The sequence below is a fragment of the Scyliorhinus torazame genome, chromosome 8, assembly GCF_047496885.1.
Source record: "Scyliorhinus torazame isolate Kashiwa2021f chromosome 8, sScyTor2.1, whole genome shotgun sequence".
Lineage (NCBI taxonomy): Eukaryota > Metazoa > Chordata > Chondrichthyes > Carcharhiniformes > Scyliorhinidae > Scyliorhinus > Scyliorhinus torazame.
The window spans coordinates 257,994,457-258,003,145 of NC_092714.1; the positions used below are offsets into that span (position 1 = coordinate 257,994,457).

The following is an 8,689-nucleotide window of genomic DNA, read 5'->3' on the forward strand; positions in this document are numbered from 1 at the left end:
TAGGACACATTTTGAAATATGGTGGTAGTAGAAAGTAACTTCACTGGGTTGATTTTTCGGTATGCCTGCTGTTGATGCTGGCATGCCCTCCTGCACTCTACATTGAACCAGGTTCGATCCCCTGGCTTGGTGGTAATGGTAGAGTGGGGGATAATACCGAGCCATGAGGTTGGAGATTGTGGCTGAGTGCAGTTCTGCTGCTGCTGATGGCCCTCAGCGTCTCATGGATGCTCAGCCTTGAGCTGCTAGATATGTTTGAAATCGATCCCATTTAGCACGGCGGTGGCGTACACAAAGTTACTTTTCAACTCCACTGATGGCCATTGTACACTGGACCAATCATTGGTTCCATCATGACACATTATGGGTTCCCTTTCTATGAGAATCGAGAGAAATCCAGTATCCTGTCACTGGGGCCATTCTGCTCCTCTCTGATAAGAAAACAGGTAATGAGAGCTCATTGAGCCTTCCAGCCAGTAATAACATGCACGAGCCCAATGTATTTAATCTCCTGAGTCAGGTAAATTACAATGCATAAAATTTCCAAGAGCCTCTCCACTGATTTCTGAAGGCAACTGAGAGAAATCTCCAGTATTTAATAATAAATTTCACAACCTACATTATTCAACCCCAAACAACTAGGTCAACTACTCATTGCTCCATTGGTGGCAGGTTAATTTTGTTCAGGGGCGCGACACTATTAAATTGTGTGTCGGATGTTCAAAGCTCGAAGGGAACTCAGCAGTCTCCCGAAGTTTATTTTTCTGTGTCGCTGTGTTTAGATAATGCAAAATCTGAAATAATAACAGAAAATCTGTAGCTGATGGATTCAAAAAAGAATCAGGCAATGTTAAACATTCTTTCCTATTCAGCGTGAAAGATTGAAGTTCTGCGCTGTTTAATGTCACAAGCATTTTTTTTTTTATTCATAAGTATCTCAGGATTGGTGAAGAAAAGCAATTTAATTTGATTGCTGCTTGCTGAAATCTGCCAGTATGTGCGTATGTTTTTTTAAAATAAATTTAGAGTACCCAATTATTATTTTTTTCCAATTAAGGGGCAATTTAGCGTGGCCAATCCACCTAACCTGCACATCTTTGGGTTGTGAGGGTGAAACCCACGCAGACATGGGGAGAATGTGCAAACTCCACACGGACAGTGATCCAGGGCCGGGATTTGAACCCGGGTCCTCAGCGCCGTAGGCTGCAGTGCTAACCACTGTGCCATGCGCCGCCTTATGTGCATATATTTTTTAAAATTAAATTTACTATCGCTTCTCGGCCTTTTGGCTAAGATCAAGTGTAGTATCTCCTCTGCCTTTTGGCTCGGATCTGGTATGTCTCTCTTGTGGGGACCATGAATTGGATTGGATTCAATTTGAATTTGAATTGGTTTTTGGAGCAGGCAAGGAGCTGGATTAGGGGTTCGCCCCTGACCATACTCTGAGCCCTGGCTGTGTAACTCAGAATAAGTAATTTTTAAAAAAAGAAAAAATTAAATTTAATTCCTTTTTTTCCAATTAAGGGGCAATTTAGCCAATCCACCTACCCTGCACATCTTTATGGGTTGTGGGGGTGAGACCCAGGCAGACACGGGGAGAATGTGCAAACTCCACACGGACAGTGGCCCAGGGCCGGGATCGAACCTGGGACCTCGGTGCCATAAGGCAGCAGTGCTAACCACTGCGCCACCGTGCTGCTCCCCCCCCTCCCCCCGTGTGTGCGAATATGAAAACAATATTGCCTGTGTTATGATGAGAGCAACTAAGTTACTACTTTCTGGATGAACTTGATTGGGAAAATGCAGGAAGGATGTTTCCAAGGGGGGTTTAGAACGAAGGACCACAGTCTCAGAATAAGAGGCACGTTAGGAGGAATTTAGTCACTCAGAAGGTTGATTAATCTTTGGAATTCTCTGTCCCAGAGGACTCAGTCGTTGAGAATGTTCAAGATTGAGATTGATAGATTCCTACACAGCAAAAAATTCAAGGGAGACAGCGATAGTGTAGGAAAATGGGGTTGAAGTGGAAGATCAGCCATGATCTCAACGAATGGTGGTCTGGGCTTAAAGAGCTAAATGGCCCGCTTCTGCTCCTATTTGGTATGTTCTTAAACCCATCTGACAAATGACTTTTAGAGAGAAAAAAAAAGGACTGTCCGTTCAGTCACTAACACAATGAGGGACCTGGGAATAGGGTGGGAAAGCTTTGAGGTACAAAATCAGCCAAGGTCTTATTGAATGGTGAAGCATTGAGGGGAGCATTATGACTAAATCCTGCCCTTCTTTCTGATTGTTTTCAGTTCTGGGTGCCTCACTCTTGGAAGGATGTGAACGTATCGGAGCGAGTGCAGAAGAGGTTTCCAAGAATAGTTCCAGGGCTGAGAATCTTAGCTATGAGGATAGATTGGAGAGAATGGGATTGTTGTCCTTGGAGAGGAGATTTGACAGAGATGTTCAAAATCATGAGGGGGCTGGACAGTGTAGACAGGGAGAAACTGTTCCCGCCCGAAAAAAGATCCGGAACTAGACGGCACAGATTTAAATTGATTTGCAAAAGAAGCAGATGTGATGAGAGAAAACATTCTTTCACACAAGTGGTTCGGGCCTGGAAAGCACTGCCTGGAAGTGTGGTGGAGGCAGGTTCAATCGAGGCATTCAAGGGGCGTTAGATGATCGAAACAATGCGCAAAGGTACAGGGAAAAGGCAAAGGAATGGCACTAAGTCATGATGCTGATTTGGAGAGCCGGTGCAATAACGATGGGCCAAATGGCCTCCTTCTGCACTGTAAAATCTGTGACTAAAACAGGAATAGCTTTGTTTCAATAACACCAGTCAGACAATCGCTGTTCTTTTGACAGCTGTCAGTCACTGACAGCTCCAATAGGGTGTTAAATCAAATCAGGCGATAATTCTTGAAGCTTTCTTCACATAATCCTTTCTTTATCGGGCAACAAACAATCTGATGCCAACTGAACACATTGTGATTATTCGATTTTATATGTAAACTTTGAATGACAAACATTGGCTCAAATTAAACATATATTGCAAAGAGCAGCTATAATTTTTAGATGTCTTATTTGAAACAGGGACTGTACATTACTTTCTGTAATCTGGTGTAATCTACAGTGTTTGCATTTTCTCCTGTTTAATTTTACTTTTTAATAAACTTAATGTGTCATTGTAACCTGGGGCGTACAATTGTGAGTTTTATTTAACGGACCATTGGCAAGACCTGGAGCTGAATCTATTATTCCAAGGGTGCAACCCATCAGTATGAATTTGAACTATTCACTCCGATGTACCCTATTCCAAATTAATTTGTACAAAAGGTCATGTTCCACTTCAGAAAGCACATGTGTGCTAGGAATGTGATTTTCATTTCATTTTTCATTTCATTTCATTTCACTTTGGTTTAGAAGGGCAATCTATTTAAGATGTACAGAACTATAAAGATGTTTGATAGTGTAGGTACAAAAAAGCTACTTCCTCTGATGGGATAATCAAGAACAAGAAGATTTAAACTTAAAATTAGAGCTATATCAGTTGGCTCTGAAATTAAAAGGTTTTTTCCCCGCATAAATGTTAGAAGAGATCTGAAACTCTCTCTCCCAAGGGGGCTATTGGCTGGATTTACTGGCCCTTAAATAGAATTGAGGCAAAGATGAACAAAGCATGGTGGCACAGTGGTTAGCACTGCCTGCCTCACAGCGTCAGGCATCCGGGTTCGATTTCAGCCTTGGGTGAATGTGTGGAGTCTGCACGTTCTCCTTGTGTCTGTGTGGGTTTCCTCTGATGCTTTGATTCCTCCCACAGTCCAAAGATGTGCAAGTTAGGTGGATTGGCCATGATAAATTGCCCCTTAGTGTCCAAATATGTGTTGGTTTGGTGGATTGACCATTATCAATACGAGGTTATGCGGATAGGGTGGGGAGTGGGCCTAGGTAGAGCACTCTTTTGGAGGGCCGGTGCAGACTTGATGGGTCAAATGGTCTCCTCCTGCACCTGTAGGGATTCCTTGGAATGTCGAAACAGGCTAAAAGTATTGAATGGCGTCCTTCTATTTCTGCGTCCTCAAAACAGCTAAAGTACTTCAAGCTGAGAATGTTTTTTTAAATAAATTTAGAGTACCCAATTCATTTTTTTCAATTAAGGGGCAATTCAGCGTGGCCAATCCACCTACCCTGCACATCTTTGGGTTGTGGGGGCGAAACCCACGCAAACACGGGGAGAATGTGCAAACTCCACACGGACAGTGACCCAGAGCCGGGATCGAACCTGGGACCTCGGCGCCGTGCGGCAGCAGGGCTAGCCCACTGCGCCAGCGTGCTGCCACCAAGCTGAGAATGTTTAGATAAATTGGGAACACTATGCCCCAGCCTGAAAACACAAATATTTGGAGAATGTCTGGTCTAATGCAATTGAGTGTTGTCCATATCATTCTTTATTTACGATGGTTCTACCGGTTAGGGTGCAGGACATCAGCTTGACTGTCTACCATTTAATTATGGCCGCTCAGAATCTGGATACACGAGCACAGGTTCTCATGTTCAGCTTCCAGGTTACATTTCCCAGCAGTTATCATCTCTGGTCTCAGAGTTTCCTCATCAGCCATGGAACACAGTGCAACTTGTGAAGTATCAGCCATCTTGATATCCTAGACATCGAAATTGAATACCAACTGTTGGGTTTAGTCATCACCAATCCCTGCAGCCAGCTTCTCAAGTGAAAGGTTTAGTCCAGGGGTAGGCAACGTCTTTTCCCTGAGGAGTGTTTTTAAACAAAAATTGCCTAAAATAATATCTATCTAATGATAGATGAAAATGAAGATGAATTTCTATACCAAATACTTGGCAAATTGCCCCCGTCTAAAATGAAATGAATCATTTGCATATATAATAATTAAAATACATGTATTATAATAATAATCTTTATTGTCACAAGTCGGCTTACATTGCAATGAAGTTACTGTGAAAAGCCCCTAGATCCTAATAGATCATAATTAAAATAGAAATAAACCTAACCCCAAATTATTTCATTTTTGCCTTTTTTAAAGCAATTTTGTACCTTTTCCTTCCTATCTCCCTGATTCAGACGCCTCGATTAGGCCTTTTATCCCTCTTTGCCGCACAAGGCTGTGGAGGCCAAGTCACTCAGTGACTTTATTAATAATAATAATAATAATAATCTTTATTATTGTCACAAGTAGGCTGACATTAACACTGCAATGATGTTACTGTGATAATCCCCTAGTCGCCACATTCCGGCACCTGTTCAGGTACACAGAGGGAGTATTCAGAATGTCCAATTCACCTAACAGCACATCTTTCGGGACTTTTGGGTGGAAACCAGAACGGCCGGAGGAAACGCATGCAGACACGGGGAGAACGTGCAGACTCCGCACAGACAGTGACTCAAGCCGGGAATCGAACCCGGGACCCTGGTGCTGTGAAGCAACATTGCTAACCACTGTAAGACAGAGATAGACAGGTTCTTGATTAAAAAGGGGATCAGGAGTTATGGGGAAGAAGGCAGGAGAATGGGGATGAGAAACATATCAGCCATGATTGAATGGTGGAGCAGACGTGATGGGCCGAATGGCCTAATTCTGCTCCTATGTCTTATGGTTTTATGGTCTATAATCAAAACGCAGCTGTAACTTTCCCTGATTTAATATTTTCGGCATTTCTTTCATGATATTGTGATCCAACTGAAGAAGACTGGGAGTCACATATGGGATGTTAAAAAGCTGCACGTGGCTTCAGAGCCACACTCTGCTGACCCCTGACTTAAGGCAAACTGCTGTGTCCATTATAGGGCTGGTTCTATTTCCAAAGTGACAGCTGCTTTCTGCGACTGCAACGTAGGAAGTTGTGTTGCAAAAATGACCACCCGCAAACATCAATGTTAGGAGATTGGTTCGACAGTAGAGGACAAAGAGAAGGAATAATGGGTACACATCCAAAGGAAGTGGTGAGTGGGGTCTATTAAGCATTGAGGGAATTCAAGGTTAAAAAACTAAATTGGGATAAAAAATAAAATTATGAAATGACATAAAAGGGGAACTGATAAGTGCAGCTGAAAGGGTGTTTTTGAGATGTAAATTAATGTTTACCTAAGTGACCAGAGGAAAACAATGGTGTATGGATGATGTGACTTCAGAGGGGATAGATAAGGGAATTTGCACTTGTGTGTTAAAAGCCTGGTCCACAGGGTGGGTAACATTAAAGGGGGGGGGGGGAAATGGTGTATCCATGGCAGGATAACTGGCGAAGAGATTAGAGAAACATCTACCATCATAGACACACCCAGCTGCAGAAAGCAAGCTCTCCCGAAAAACAAGTTGTGGCTAAAAAAAACCTGCTGTCTGAAATCACAACTCGAGCAGAGGAGAATCTCTACGCTGAAAACTAAAGAGTGCTTTCCCAAACGTGGAACATAACCTGTGGGGGTGGTAACTGTAGGCTGGATTTAGCTCATATATAATATTGAATGTTGTTTGGGGAAAAGGGAGCATTTCTCAGAGTTCAGGGAACATAGTTGGTTGGGAACAAGGGGTAACTTCATGAGATACTGTGTGTGTAATTGTTGTAGGTAAGTGTACTGTTGTAATATATTATAGTCTTTCTTGTCTGTTTTCTTTTAAGTTAATAAATATTCCTTATTAACTGATTACAACAAGACTGGACTGTTCCTCCTTGGTTTGCATATCTTTCTCATATTACAGCAAGTTGAAAATATACACCATTAAAAACCAGTGTTCTAAGTTACCCTCCAGAGGGAACCAAGCGGGCACAAAAATATGGGGGCTGAGCCTCCGGGTCCATCTGGATCTTGGTCACGGCCCTTTAATTGTACCAAAGCGCGGCTGGAAAACCTTGGGGAACTTGCTCAGTACCGCACACAGACTGACAGACCCCACTTGGAGGATATGTTGCCAATTCAACTGCAGCCGATGTAGCCAATCGTGGCTCAACTGGCTACGGTCGCTTCCTTGTACGATAATGCGAGGGAGGCGATCCGATTGGTACCCATAAACTACCAGACCAAGCATCGTCCCCACTATATTCAGCCATTCCCCAGTATAAGTGGCCAAACAAGCCACCGTGTCAGCCAAAGTGTACATCCCGTTTAGTAAGATCAAAGGCGCTCTGTGCCACCACAATTCCATCTGGAGCATATGGCCAATTACCTGTTTTGGAACACGAATTGGGGTCACATGAGCTGCTACCAAACAGTTCAACTGCAGTTCAGCCTCATCCTCGGCCTCTTCTGGGTCATCGAGATGCAAGGCCCGGTCCCGGGGCTCACGCCTCCTCGGCCGGGGCACCTGGAGTGCTGCCCTCCTGTTGTCTGCGATTACCCAGGGACCGGCTTCCACACATTGCACACGTCCGGAGTCTCCTTCAGCCGAGTCTGGGGGATGTCCCGCGTCGCGACAGCTGGCCCTTTGTCCAGAGGCAGGAGTCACTGCGGCGGTCAGTCTGGGTCGTGTGGATACCACGTGAGGGACGACACCCAAAACATTCACCGTTATATTTCTCGGATGCCTCATTCCATGCTCTCTCAGGACAAAGCGATCTGTAGCTCCTGTTGAAAAGTCAGAGAGGTTTCACCCAAAAGATTTTTCTTTTTTGCTATATTATTTATACCGCAGACCAAAAAATCGGAGAGTATATCTGATAAAGCAGTTCCGCAGCCGCGATATGAACTCAGTGACAGACTCACCGGGGGATCTCTCCGCCATATTAAAATGATGCCTTTGAACGATCACTGACGGGGTTGGGTTAAAATGTTGCACCACAAATTGGTTGAATGTTTTGTACGTCTACCGCAAGCCAATGTAAGATCCTGATCACTCCAAACGTGTGCGCCCCACAGGCCATCAACAATATGACAATCCGGCACTTATTCTCTGTGATGCTGTTGCCCGGAAGACGTAACGCATTCTTTCTGCCTACTGTTCGAGTCTTCGACACCGGTGTCAACTGCATTTACTTGCCAAACGAGGCATGGCGAAATAAGTAGTTCAAACCTGGGTCCAGAAAATCGGGGGGGGGGGGGGTGGTGTAGCTCAACTGAGTACGTCGCAGAGCCGATAGCAAACCAGTTTACTCCTCGTCGCCAGTTTAATAAGGACACGGGGAGTCCACACCGAGTAAAGAACTTAAATTTATTTTCAATAACGGTATGTACACTTCCGGACAGATGAAGCCAGGTTCCAAAGGGATTTTGGGGTCTGTGTACACATCGCTATGATGTCATAGTCAGGTACAAAATACCACACAAAACTTCATATTTATATTTAGAGGATTAGAATATAAGGGAAAAAACAGAAAGTAGTGGAATAACACGGTAGGGCAGGCAGCATATGTGGAGCGAGAAATACAGTGTTAATGCTTAGAATCCAATAAGACTCTTTTTCAAAACTAATCAAAGCCTTGGTTATATCATATCCGGAGTGCTGTGTACATTTATGGGTCCCACGCCTTAGAAAGGACATGTTGACCTTGGAAAGTGTGCAGCACAGATTTATCAGGTGTGCACCAGTGCTCCAAGGTTTACTATTTTGGATATAACTCAAGTTGGAAAGTCACGTAACTGAACTGTACTGGGACAGGTGCACTTGAGTGGCAACTGCACGGCGCCAGGACTAAAGATGGCGGCCCCCCGTGTCAGCTTCACCAAGCC

General features: G+C 44.1%; 1 pseudogene; it reads left to right on the plus strand.

The window, feature by feature from the left end:
* Positions 1–1,269: 1,269 nt before the first annotated feature.
* LOC140428976 (U2 spliceosomal RNA) lies at positions 1,270–1,481 on the plus strand (annotated as a pseudogene).
* The last annotated feature ends 7,208 nt before the right edge of the window (positions 1,482–8,689 follow it).